General features: G+C 43.5%; 1 long non-coding RNA gene across 1 annotated transcript; it reads left to right on the forward strand.

Moving 5' to 3' along the window:
* Positions 1–786: 786 nt before the first annotated feature.
* On the forward strand, positions 787–5,781 carry LOC127427945 (uncharacterized). Its single transcript, XR_007895005.1, has 2 exons — positions 787–4,079; positions 4,281–5,781. It is a non-coding gene; the product is annotated as an uncharacterized LOC127427945 (long non-coding RNA).
* Positions 5,782–14,363: the final 8,582 nt, after the last annotated feature.

Below are 14,363 nucleotides of genomic sequence, written 5' to 3' on the forward strand. Positions count from 1 at the left end.
AAAACTTAAATAACAATTGTCCTACACAAAAATTAATTGCTGGGCCTCAGGAGGATAATGACATTTAAAGCCTAATGTATCAAATATGATACATAAATAAAACATATAATAATAAAAAGAAAAAAGAAAATGTGCACATATATTTTTTATGATTTGTTTTTATAGTTTGTCTGGTGGTACTAAAAACAGTTCTTTCATATGTCAGGCTTTACAGGGTTAAGCATAATTGGTTTAGGATCATGCATGTAAGCATGCATACTGTTGGCAAATTTTGGTAAATATCATAAAACAATAACAAATATTTAGTAAATATTTGTTATATTACCCAACCCTTTAGTCAAAACCTACACCCGTTGTGTTACCTACCCAGATGGCAAATCTTCAGGCCACCATAACCTTGCAAAGTGGTTTTGGCAAACTGATCATTCATAGGATTAAGCAGAGTGTGGATATGAAAATGAAATAGACAGAGAGAGGAAGAGAGGACTCACTATTTGGTATTTGTGTTTGCCTACACTAGAAAACAGCCTTTTTGATAAAACAGCATGTAATTATATACACACTTCATATAGAATGGCTTAACCGTTACTCCTTAATAGTCACAACATAATTATACAGTCCCATTTATCAGACTCAGTAATCATATGGAAAGATACCCCACACAGTACTGCTGTCTCCACTGAGTGTGCTTTCAAAGGGAGAAATCTGTGTGGCCACTTGGAATGAGGAACTCAAAATGAAAGAAATGAGGATGTAAGCTTATTTCCACCCCCTGTGGAGATCGTCAGAGATGTTAGATCTGATCAGTCTTAAATAAAAACAGTGCTGCAAGGGTAAGAGATGTTTTTCCTGACTCCTGGAGGAGTATCTTAAAGTGCAGACTGGCGTAACCAGGTAAGAAAAGGTCAGAGTGCTCTTACAGAGATGCCACAGATTCAGACAAGGAAACAAAAGAGAGTTTCACTACATAACCAGCAAAGCCCAAATGGATGTAAAAAGGGGAGGTGAGTATAAAAGGAGGTCTGTATTTGTGAGGGAGTCTGAATCGGAAAAATTCAGATTTTTGCACGGCTGTTTCGAATATTTATTCTGACTGGCCAATTGCAACATTTTACGAATAATAGTTTTAATAAATATTTTTGTATAATGACCACTAAACTGTAATTGACTGTTGTCCAAGGCAACCAACTTATTTTCATATTTTTCTGTGATATTTTTCTTCTCACATAATGAAATAATTTAAACTTGGATCAATATTTCATGTCAACAGCCATGTAATATGTTGGATAACATACAGTACAGCTAGCCGGTCATTATCACAAAATGATCCCCTTCAGGATGAAGCTAGTCCCTGATCACACTGTCAGGATTTATTTTCCAATAAAGAACGGCTGGCTTTATATTATCCCTTATGAGTTATGTGGATCTTGTGTTGGTACAAACCTATGATATTTACCTAGATTCAAGGTGCTAGAGAACATATTGCAACACGACACAGGATCACAGGACTGTAAATGTAAATTTGAGAGGAACTCTATTCATAGAAAAACACATATGATGATTGCAGAATTCCCTCCAAACGGCAGGTTTTGTTGCTCTTTTTTTGTTGCTCTTTCATATTTGCACGAATGCTCTATTTGCATAGGAACAAAAGATACTGTTACAAGCTTGTTGGCTACAGAAGGCTCTTGGGAACTATAATTCAGTATCAAGTTAATATGTAGCTGGTTCACAGTCATGTATATCACAACAAGGTCAAAAGTTGAGATTCCAACCGTGTATTTCTGTTTTGTTTTTGTACACTGTCACTTTATATGGTAATCAAGCCCTTTGGTGAATGCAGAACGCCCTCTTTTTCTCTCCTAATGAGGACATCTTGTCACCCTCTATAATTTAGGAGACAGGAAGGTCAAGGTGATATCAGAAAGTAACGAAAGGGAAATCCAAAGGAAGCAACTGTTTGTTACCTCCCTATGTGAAGGCCAAAGGCTTGACAACTTTTAATCATAAAAACGTTAGTTCCTACTGAATTCTGACTGGATAAGCCGCCGTTTGAAGTTGTTAGTGGGTAAACACCTGTGACAGCACGTTCTATATTATCGTGGTATGGTGCTTATTGCTAGTTGATTGTAAACAACCTACAGTTTGGCTAATGAACTATATTACTTGAAGAATTGTTTATAAGAGTTGTCCGATTATTATTATTATTATTCATAAATGTAACTATTTATAGAACGTTGGTGTCTTTTATCATATTGCTGTTGCCGCCATTTATAAAAGCAATATGATTAGGAGTTCCACATCACTCTGTGCCTAAGAACATCCCTTACCCACGGTAAAATCACTGTAAAGTACAGCCTTGTGTTTTTATTTATTTATTTTTTGCTCTATTTGAAACTTGGCATGCAGAAGGCGAGCAAATGTTTCATAATTACAATTTCGGCATGAAAAGCTAATAGTTTAGAGTTAATAGACTTGATTTACTAATTAAATTCAGAGCAGAAGTAGTCGTGAGAGGCAATAAGTATTTATTGCGCTCTGGCACGAGTCGAAAGTGCCAATCTGTTTCATTTGGCAGGGCTGCACACTTCGCTTGAGGAAATTCCCCACCATCCGTGGGCACTGTTAACTACGCAAGTAAACAAACTCGCACTTACACGCACACATACGAAAACAAGCCACGGCCTCTTATACAATTCACTTTAGACAATATTGAACAGCAGTGGGCTTATAGAATGAAGAGGAGGAACCGAAAGTAGGAAAGAAAAAGAGGTCAGGAGCAAGAACTTTCACTGCCGCCTTCTCAATCTCTCGCAGTGGGTCCCAGTTGACAAAACACAGCACACCGCGCTACGCCCTCCTTTCAGAGTACCTGACTTCCCTCCAACCACTGTCCTCTATGGCATTTAACGATTCATTCTCTTTTTATTTATTTTATTATTTCTTTCACTCTATTGCTCTCTTTCTCGCTGGTCTTACCCCCTGCACCCTTTTTGTTGCGCTTACTACCTCCCTTCATCTTTTTCTCTCTCTCTATCTCGCTGAATGGATGGGCTGTTGGCGATTCATTAATCTTGATGCAGCACCTGCACTATGGCCGAGTGGGAGCGTCTGCCGCCAAATGTCACATTTCATCGGATTAAATTAGCTTTATCTCTGGCAAATGCCTTCCCCTGCAAGATCGCACCGATTGTTTTTCACACCTCCCAGGAGCGAGGGAAGGGGGTTGGTTGGCAAGGGAGGCATCATCATGTATTCATTCACCTCAGGAACGTTAGCGACGAGTTAGCCTAATTGACGGGAGATAGTCATTACAGAAAAAATGAGAGAATAGATAAATAAAATGGGGGAGGGAGGCAGGAGGGAGGAAAGAAGGCCAGTGGGGGACTACGCACTCGCTTGCAGAAATGAATAACAGCCAGGGAATATTTGAATGAATCTGCATTAGTATGACTACGTTTGCGTATGCTGGAGAGCTCTTGTTATTCAAAAGAAGGATGCTCAACTCTCCCCCTCTTTTCCTCTCTTGGAATGAGAATGGCAGCTGCTATGCACTAGGTTGGATTCCCCTCTTAAAAACACAATCACATCATGTTAGCCTGCCAAGTAAACATGTACACACAAACAGCCGTCGCAGCTGAACTGAGCTTAAGACATCCCCTCCGGGTTTACATTTGGGTGCCAAAACTCTTGCAAGAGCTCTATAATTGTATATATTAACAAAACACTTGCATGCACAAAGAACAACATTTGGCCCCTAGATATATTTAATGTGGACAAAATTTACCCTACAAACCACATCTGCATGGTCTAATTTCATTGTTAATTTGTGTAAATACAACTTTGGAAATTCCATTTTAACTTCTTTGGAAGAATTGGTGAAAAAGTCAGTGACCTCAACAAAACAGATGGGCAAAATGGAATGTCGCCTGTCAGATATTGTGCCACGCCCTAAATATGCAGCTAGGCAAAGGAGGTGAGAACAATGATTGGATGGGGAAAGGCAAAATAACGCCATCCTTCTCAGAGGGCGACGCCCACAGCAACAGGCAGCGGAGCTCTACAGAATGACGTAATGGGTGAGTTGCTTATGTGAACCAAAATTACAATTGAAACCATTTTTAAGTAAGGTTACATATTTTAGAACCAGTAAAGTACAAATGTTACATTTGAAAAAAGAAGCAACACTGACCAATAGCTTGCATTTATTTAAAACCAAGACCACATTGCCTTTACTTTTGGGAAAAATAACAATTTAACCAAATGTACTTCACTTTCAGGTCTGTATCTTGGTCTGTATAAGGATAGTATTTTGAATCCCGAAGCTCAGGATCACCAAAGCAGCCTGGCAAATTGGAGGGTTTCTGGCAAAAGCAACCAAACGAGTGCACAGAATTGTGGAAAGAACAACAAGGGACTTGAAGACATTGTTTGGGAATGACGATAATCTCTAAAGTGTCTGTTGCTGACAGCAGAGCTGTCAGGGGTGTCTTCTTAAGTATTGGAGCACAGAGGTGTGGAGGAATTGCCATCTCTGGACACCGGAATTTGTGTGAAACCGCCAGACCCTGTCACTTCCGAGCTTCCACTCTGCCACTCTTTGTATTGTTAATGCTGAAATCACTATTTTTATTACTCACTCTCTATTGTAACTGCTGGATTGTATTTCATGTCATGCAGGGTGCAAACAACTATCCCTCAACCTTTTGCACTCTTTGTTCCGGCAGACAGCCATTCACATGAGAGGACAGGACTCAGAAGACCTGCTGCTTTTGAGATGACAATATATATCGCCCCCTAAGTAGGTGTCCATCCCTGCTACATAGAAGGGATGGATACAACCGTAATGTGCCTGAACCAATTTAGCTACTGTCAGTTGTCTTTCACAGCATGTGTGTCCAACTTCCCTCCCCTTTCACACACACATAGACACATTACACTTCTCATCTCAAAGCGGCAGGGAAACCCTGAAATAAAAGGGAATCCTGTTTAGCTGTGAAAAATCCACTTTTATGTTCTGCATATAATGTCTTTTGACTCTGCACTACCGTCTACTGTTCCACTTTTCTTAAATGAGCTTCAGCTGGACTTGCTGTCATTTTGAGAGCAGAAACAGGGAAACAATTCATTCTTGCTAGACCTCGATCTCTATACAAATGTGTAGAACAAAGAGATTAGTAGCTGACTCTGCATGCTGGTAAACAGATACAATAATCAAAAAATTAGTCATCTGCAGAATCCGCAGTGCTAAGAAATCTGAAGGCTTGTTAAGGTATTTTTGTGCATGTTACTCATTTATTTTTGTATCTACTGATATAAGCATCCAATAAGAATTGAAGGAATTGCTGCAATATACTGTATATGTGTGAACTGGTTTTGGGATGAGGCGATAATGAGGGAACAGGCAACACCATTTTATGGGACACATTGAGAGAGGGCACTTAAATATGGTAAAAACATCCAAACCTGTCCCAGTTAAACCTACCAGTTACATTTGCTTGTTTTTAATTTAGATTTTTTGCCTACCTACCTTTGCATACACTTTTTATTCATTTTCAGATTTTACGCAGAAGCTTGCCCTCATAAAACACCTTTTTTTCATGGAGTCTTGGTGCTTGTCCTGATTTAGCATGGGATCTATTTCCGACCAGCCCTGGGGAAACACCTAACTTTGCCATAGTGCAGTAGGCATCCATGAATTTTATGTGAATGTATTTCTGCTCGAGAGAGTAAAAGTTAAAAATGTAAGTGTGTATTTTAATAAACATGGACTTGTATGTCCGTGCATGTGTGTGTGTGTGTGTTTATTGTGTTGTTAATGAGAGTAGTGTGGCTATATGAGGATGCATATACAGTATAGTGCATATATAAGCTAAAGCACTGGTCAGTGATTCTCCTCTGCAGAGTATTTTAGACCCTAAGGGTTATTGACACACTAAACCCGCAGATAAGGCAACCACAGCAACGCTCCAAGAGCACCAATGCATCCCAATTACACACACACACACTCATGCAGACTCTAGTAACCAGCCCAAAACTGCATCCTACTTTTGAAAGCACCAGCTCCCAATAATCACATTCTTGCAACACCTATGTCCCAAGCCAGAACCAAACAATCATACACCAGCAAAGTAAACACTTACTTATATTCCCCTACAAAACAATAAACAACAACATAAAATCACACTTGTGAGATGACAATGGAGACTTTGAGACAAATAAACATGAAGACACAATGTTGGACGTTCACATTCAGAGAGATGTCAGAGACAGGGTGGGCAACTGTGTTCGGGATGCATTTGACGGGACTCACCTCAGCCTTCCTCTGTCTGGCGAGCAGTGAAAAGGACTGGCTTCCAGCGGCACTGTTGCCGCACACAGAGACAATGAGGCAGGGCGAGAGAGAGAGAGAGAGAGAGAGAGGGAGGGGGAGAAAGAGAGAGAGAGAAATGGTTTAAGGAGAGTGAAAGAGCAAGAGGAGGGGAGCCGGAGAGGTTCTGAAGTAGACGGTCAATCAATATAAAAATCAGTGAGAGAATCTGATGAAACAGCCGTGGATTAGCGTTCAGCGGATTTCGGCTACCGAAGGAGGGGGGGTGAGAGAGCCCGAGTGCATGACTTGACGTATAAAGGTGGGGGGTGGGGGGTAAAGAAAAGAAAAGACTGGGAAAAAGTACAATGGGTTCCCAGACTTAGCCAAGTTTCTTGGGTGCCTCGGAATGAGTGCAGAAGGCTGATTTAGGCAAACCTGAATCTTTTCTTCTTCAAACTCAGTTGGAGCAAGGAAAGATGCTGTAGTGGGAAACTCATTTATTCTAACTGTTTTTGTGTGTCTACACTACAACTCTTGATCAGTTTCACCTTCTTGTTAAGTGTCTCAAGATCAGATCTGTCCCTCATTGTTTCTTCTTGTTAGGACAATTTCATCAAGAAGGCAGTATCATGGATTTGGGCTTGAATCCTGAATTCTTCCCATTTCAGTTCTGAAAATATTACTGCTTCTTTCATCTCCATGGAGGTCTTTCTTTCTCCATTTCTTTTCTGCTTCTTTCCAGAACATTTGGATTACCAAGGCCCAAAGCTTGGGCGGTTTTGCCCCCTTTCCAGAGATAATAAAGTGATTAGGAAGGGGACAAAATGGCTTGTCCAGGAAACACTGCACCAGGTGTTGTATCCGGATTTGTCCAAGTTGCTCCTATGGCATGGTTACAGTGGAGTCTCGGGCTCCAATTATTTTGGTCTCAAAAGGAGGGAGACCAAGAAAAAAAGAGCTCTTTTTCAGACAAGGCTCAGAAAGGAAATAATTAGATTGAAAAGTGCTATTGAGCGCACAGTCCCAAGAATTCTTCATAATAATAAGCAGCCAAAACAGCCCAAAAACGGAGACAGGGCAAAGGGGAGGTGGGGGGTTTGGAATGTAGAAGTAGGCAAGAAATAAGTGCTCAAATTAAGTAACAAGTTTAGAAGAGAAATATCTGTTTTCAGTACAATAAACCAATAACTTGTGAGATTGCGAGACTTTATTGACCGATTTGTGAATGGCACAATGCTGGCCATGCAGCACGATTGTTTTGCTGTGTAGCCAGCAAAGATATCGCAACAGAAAGACCTGTCATTTAATTACTGTCTTTGTGCTGTGTTACGACACCCAGTCTTTGTATCTAATCACATTCAAAACAGACTGCAAACTTACAAGTCAAGTAAAATACAATGTCCTTTGCCGTTGCGCTGTAGATTGAATCGTAGCTGAAGAAACACGGCTTTAGTATGTCAGAAAAGAGCAAGAATGAATGTTTCTTTTACATGAGGTCCCCCCTCAGGTTTAAAAACGTGTTCAGTGCGGCTCTTTTCTTCTCTTTAACGTTTTGTCCTCGTTCTGAGTTCTCGACACTGGATAATCCATCAGATGGAGGGAACCACTCCACGGAGGGGTTTTTGCAGGTGCTGGGTCCGTCTTTTCGCTCCATGTTCTGGACGGAGCTCTGTCCTCATTCTGCCATTCCTCTTTGCTTCTCTTGACTTTCCGGCCGATCATTTTCTTTTTCTTGGCTGTGACAAAACGAGTGGGATAGTGACATGTGGGAGAGCTCGGAGAAGAGAACAAGGGGGAGAAAAAGAGAGAAAATAAAATAATAATACAGCATAGGGAGGTTGACATGGAAATGACAAAAGAAGATGAATGAACTCATTTGGAGAAGTGGGACTGTTGGTGGAGGACAGTAGAGGGGGAGAGGGAACAGTGTGGGGCGTCCAGTCCCACACTCACTCCCCCGTGCTGAGAAAGAATTGGCAAACAGAGAGAAAAAGGAGTAGTAAAGTGGTGGAGGTGGTGGTGATTCAACCTCATTCGTCCATCTCTCCTGCACTCTTTCTTTCTCTATCTGTGGTTGAAGATGAGAAGCAGCTTACAGGAATTCTGTCTGATCTCCTCTCTTATCCCCACCCTCTCGCACACGGTCAGTTCATTATCATTCACTGGTTCTCACTGTGTCACGCTTCAGTAACCCACTCACTCAGACGAGGCAGAAGAGATGCTGAATTCTAATGCAGAAATAAGAGAAAGAGACAGGAGGGGGGAGCGGTGTGGACCAGCAGGTGTCCTCTCTCTTACTTTCTGGTCCATCTGTCTGTAAAAAGGAGCCCTTCACCAGGCTGTTCCACTATATTCAGTTAGTCTTCCTCTCACACATAACCTCAAAACACTTCACCCAAGGCCAGACTTCAACCAAGGCCAGGGTTGTACAATCCTTATGATTGGCCATGAAATCTCAGTTGAAAAAACAAACAAACAGCTAAAACCAGCTTAGGTAAGCTGGTTGGCTGGTCTTAGCTGGCTCTCAGTTTGGTCAGTCAGCTGGTTTTAGAGGGGTTTGGGCACTTTTCAGCTTGTCAGGTCAGGATACCAGTTAAGACCTGCAAACCAGCTAAGGCTAGTTTAAGATTTTTTTATTTTATTTTATTTTTTTTCAGCAGGGGGAGGAAGAGAGAAAGAGATTGGTATTACTTCAACAGGTTTTGTACTTTTTTAAACTTGATTTTGAGGTTTATCTTCTAAAGAGAAACACGCTAAAACACAGTTTCCAAATACAATCCACAGCCACAGTTATTGAGTATAACATTCTGTCTAAAATCTTCTTTTGTGTTCCACTGAAAAAAGGAAGTCATACAGATTTGGTACACATGATGTTAAGTAAAGGATGATATAATTTTTATTTTTGGGTAAACTATCCCTTTAAGGGGGCAATTTCTTTTTAAATATATAATTATCTATTAAAGTTACTTTAATATATTATTATATATTAAAGACTTTACTCAGAGACATTCAAAATGATTCACTAGTTCTGTATGTACATTATTGACATTCTTACTCTACATTTAAGAGAGATACAGTTTGGGTAGCATCCCTTACAAAAAACTCTCCTCAAACCTGCCACAAATTTGCCGCAAATTTGCCACTCAGCATTTTCACATGTAAATGAGCTTGTGATTCGCCCAAGTGTTTGCCAGAATTTTGCAGCTCTTCACTGATAGAGGTGAACATGCAGCAAACCTTTGGCGACAATGGACAATTTACAGCAAGTTTGTATTTGTATGTGAAAATGATCAGTGGCGTATTTGCAGCAAATTTGCCACGAACTCTCGATTTTTGTAAGGGCTGCTACCTAAATGTAGCACTTTGTTGCACCACACCACTAGTTGATGGTAAAAGTAGCTTGTAACACTTAGTTATGTTAGTAGCATTGCTACTTAATTTCTCCCCAAGGCAGTTAACAACTTTCCTCACACCGTGGTTTTGCTAAGTGCTAATGCCAAGTAAGACCAAGTACCAAGTACTACACTTTTGTCATAGTTATGAAAACTGTAGAAATGGATGTGGAAAAGAAAGTCCTGCCTTACAAGTAAAAGAGCCAATCACCTTTTAGATGCAGACATCGCCTGTCAATCAACCTGAGAACATGCATTAGCTATACAAGCCGGGAAAATGTAGTTTTTTTTTTTTTTTGCATAATCTGAGGTAAAGAAGCGCAATTTATGGTCCCAGTGTTGTCAGATTTTTCTGCTGATTTTAAATATGTTCTTTTATCATAATCTTGACTAACTGTATAAGATATTTCACATTTCCTCATTGAAGTAGATAGGAGTTGCACTTGTATGCTGCTTGTTTACATAGAAAAACAGCTGCCCAGCTTGTCCGAGAGTGTTCCAAAGATGGCCACCGAGTGGACTGATTTGTTAAAAAGACTTTGCTAATTCCAAGTTAGAACAAGTACCAAGTACGACAGTTTTGTCATAGTAATGATAACCATAGTAAAACTCTGTTAACATCTTTCCTTGCACATCGTTTTTCTAATTTTTGCTAACTGTGGTGGCTAATACTAAGGGGCAGATTCACTAAACAGTTGCACCACTTTTGCGCATGGTATTTCAGCGCAAAAACATGCGTCTTATTTACTAACCACCCGCAATCTATTTTAGCAGGCACAATCAGCACTGAAATTGCGCTACATCTTGAGTATTTAAATGAAGTCATTTTCATTCCTTTCCACACAAACACGCCTCCTTTCTATGTAAATTAGGCTCATTGTAAATTGCGGTGCATTCACAAAAATTGCCTGCGCAAATAATTGCACTATTACTGCGAGTGAATGTTGGCGGTGAAATTAATTTAATTTAAAAGAGATGTTTGTGAACATTTTCAACCGATCATATCAGCAGTAATTCATCAAATACTTATCAAATGATTTGTCATCAAATACTTATCAAATGTTGAACGAGTGCTTAAAACCGTTTGCTGCGTTTGCTGCAATTAAAAGATTTATTTTATCTCGCCAAGTTTATATGATACTCTAAATGTTGCAAATTCCGTCTTAATTAAAAAATAAAAAGTATTTATATTCATGGAATACCGTCAATGAGAATATTTCAATGGTATGATAACTGTCCGTTTTAAAACCGAGGTATATTGTGAAACCTTGAAACCGTTACATCCCTATAGTGCACTAACTGCCATTCACTATATAGGAAATAGTGTACGAGTGAACGATTTCAGACACAGCAACTCTCTTCGCCATACGATCGCCTCGCGCCCCTCGCTGTGCACGCGCAGAAATGCTGTCTGTTCACGCTCCAGTTGTCAATCACGCGAACATTTATTTACACTTAACTTGGATGTTTACATGGATTTATAGTTAATCCGCCTGAAGTAGCTGCGATAGTTTCCAGTACCCCCGCGAGGGCACGGGGTACATGCGTAAATACTGCTCATGACATGCGGGACAAAGCGTACTGATATATTGCTGCACTGATTTAAACATTTACACTTAAAAACGGATGTCATAAGAGCTCAGTTACATTATCACCCTGAAAATGACCATCACATTCACACAAAAAAGCCCACGTTATCATTAAGTGCTGCCTTAAGTTGAACTGGGATTGATGCAGGAGCTGCACTCGGCGACCGACCTTGCTCTCCGGGCATGGAGCCCACCGCAGGAAGCAGACACCACCCGTCTCGCGGCCGACACAGACCCTTCCTGCAGTTTGCAGCAGAGGGTCAGGCGTATCAGTACAAGATCCTCCCTTTCGGCCTGTCCTTGTACCCTCGCGTCTTCACGAAGGTCGCAGAGGCAGCTCTTGCCCCGTTAAGGGAAGTGGGCATTCACATTCTCAACTATCTCGACGATTGGCTAATCCTAGCTCACTCTCGGGACATGTTGTGTGCACACAGGGACTTGGTGCTCTCGCACCTCAGCCGATTAGGGCTTCGGGTCAACTGGGAAAAGAGCAAGCTCCTCCCGGTTCAGAGCATCTCTTTTCTTGGTTTGGAGTTGGACTCAGTCTCATTGACAGCACACCTAACGAGCGAGTGCACACAGTCGGTGCTGACCTGTTTGAAGGCTTTCAAACAGAAAACAGCCATTCCACTTAAACTCTTTCAGCCGTGGTACACATTGCGTAGCCATCACGCCAGTCTGTCACCGTCTCTTCAGCCCTTGGACCGACCTCTCATTTCTACGGGCAGGTGTTCCCCTAGAGCAGGTCTCCAGGCGTGTCGTGGTCACGACAGACGCCTCCAAAATGGGCTGGGGCACTGTTTGCAATGGGCACGCAGCCGCCGGCTTATGGAGAGGCCTCTGGCTGCGTTGGCACATGAACTGCCTCAAGTTTTTGGCAATTCTGCTCGTCCTGTGGAGGTTCCGGCCGTTGATCCAGGGCAAGCACGTGTTAGTTCAGACAGACAACACGGCAATGGTAGCATATGTCAACCACCAAGGCGGTCTGCGCTCTCGTTGTATGTCACAACTCGCCCGCTGTCTCCTCCTCTGGAGGAGCACTTCAAGTCGCTGCAAGCCACTCACATCCCGGGCGACCTCAACACCGCAGCGGACTCACTGTCATGGCAGGTTACCCTCAGGGGAGAGTGGAGACTCCACCCTCAGGTGGTCCAGCTGATTTGGAGTCGATTCAGACAGGTACAGGTAGATCTGTTCACCTCCCAAGAATCCTCCCACTGCCCGGCATAGACGCGCTGGCACACAGCTGGCCTCCTGGCCTGCGCAAATATGCATTTCCCCCAGTGAGCCTACTTGCACAGACTCTGTGCAAGGTCAGGGAGGACGAGGAGAAGGTCGTCCTGGTAGCACCCTACTGACCCACCCAGACGTGGTTCTCGGACATCACGCTCCTCGCGACAGCCGCCCCCCCCCCCCCCCGGCGAATTCCCCTGAGTAAGGACCTTCTTTCTCAGGGACGGGGCACCATCTGGCACCTGCGACCAGACCTCTGGAATCTCCATGTTTGGCCCCTGGCTGGAACACAGAAGACCTAAGCAGTCTACCACCCACAGTGGTAGACACGATCACTCAGGCTAGGGCCCCCTCTATGAGGCGCCTGTATGCTTTTAAGTGGCGTCTGTTCGCTAAGTGGTGTTCTTCCTGACGGGAAGACCCCCAGAGATGTGCAGTCAGATCGTGCTTTCCTTCCTACAGGAGAGGTTGGAAGGGCGGCTGTCCCCTTCCACCTTGAAGGTGTACGTTGCTGCTATAGCAGCACACCACGACACAGTGGACAGTAAGTCCTTAGGGAAGCACGACCTGATCATCAGTTTCCTGAGAGGCGCCAGGAGGCTGAAACCCTCCAGACCGCACCTTGTTCCCTCATGGGACCTCTCTGTAGTTTTTCAGGGTCTAGAGAGAGCCCCCTTTGAGCCTTTGCAGTCAGCTGAGCTTAAGGCACTCTCCTTGAAGACTGCTCTCCTGACTGTGCTCACTTCCATCAAGAGGGTAGGAGACCTGCAAGCGTTCTCTGTCAGCGAAACGTGCCTGGAGTTCGGTCCAGGCTACTCTCACGTGATCTTGAGACCCCAACCGGGCTATGTGCCCAAGGTTCTCACGACCCCTTTTAGGGACCAGGTGGTGAACCTGCGAGCACTGCCCCAGGAGGAGGCAGACCCAACCCTGTCGTTGCTGTGTCCGGTGTGTGCTTTATGCATCTATTTGGATCACATGCAGAGCTTTAGGATCTCTGAGCAGCTCTTGGTCTGCTTTGGTGCACAGCGGAACGGAAGCGCTGTCTCCAAGCAGAGGATCGCCCACTGGCTCATTGATGCCATAGCTATTGCATATCACGCCCAGGACATGCCACCCCCGGTAGGGCTACAAGCCCATTCTACCAGGGGTGTAGCAGCCTCCTGGGCCCTGGCCAGGGGTGCTTCTCTAACAGACATTTGCAGAGCAGCGGGCTGGGCAACACCCAACACCTTTGCAAGGTTCTACAACCTCCGGTTGGAACCGGTTTCATCCCAGGTAGTGGCACACAATACAAGCGGATAAACCCGGGATAGCCGGCCGGGTGTATCATATCTGCATAGCGCCTTTCACCTCCTCTGATTTGAAGACGTGCGCCATTAATTCCCAGTAGTGGGGAGGGACACCCCCCAACTAGACCTGGCGGCCCAGTCGGATAATCCCCTTTGTTTTTTAGGGAGTGGAAAAAAAGAAGGGGAAAAGAGGCCACGACTGGGTTAGCCTGTCTCTATCTTTTGGGTAGTTGACTTGTCCCCAAAGGGCCGTTCGGCAGGGGGAGGTTATGTGTCGGCCTGTTGCACTGGCTACGAGGCACACAGTTGTCTGCCCGTCACACACCGCCAGTTCACGTAACACAGTTCAGCCAGTTGCGGCGTTTTGTATAGGGACCCCTAGTGTCACTACATCGACACAACTTCGAGTGAGTGACAGATAGGGAACGTCATGGTTACTTGTGTAACCTCCGTTCCCGGATGGAGGGAATGAGATGTTGTGTCACTCCTGCCACAACGCTGAACTACCCGCTGAAATGGCCGGACCTTGTCTCGGCTCCTCAGC

This window comes from Myxocyprinus asiaticus, chromosome 37 (assembly GCF_019703515.2).
Source record: "Myxocyprinus asiaticus isolate MX2 ecotype Aquarium Trade chromosome 37, UBuf_Myxa_2, whole genome shotgun sequence".
Classification (NCBI taxonomy): Eukaryota; Metazoa; Chordata; class Actinopteri; order Cypriniformes; family Catostomidae; genus Myxocyprinus; species Myxocyprinus asiaticus.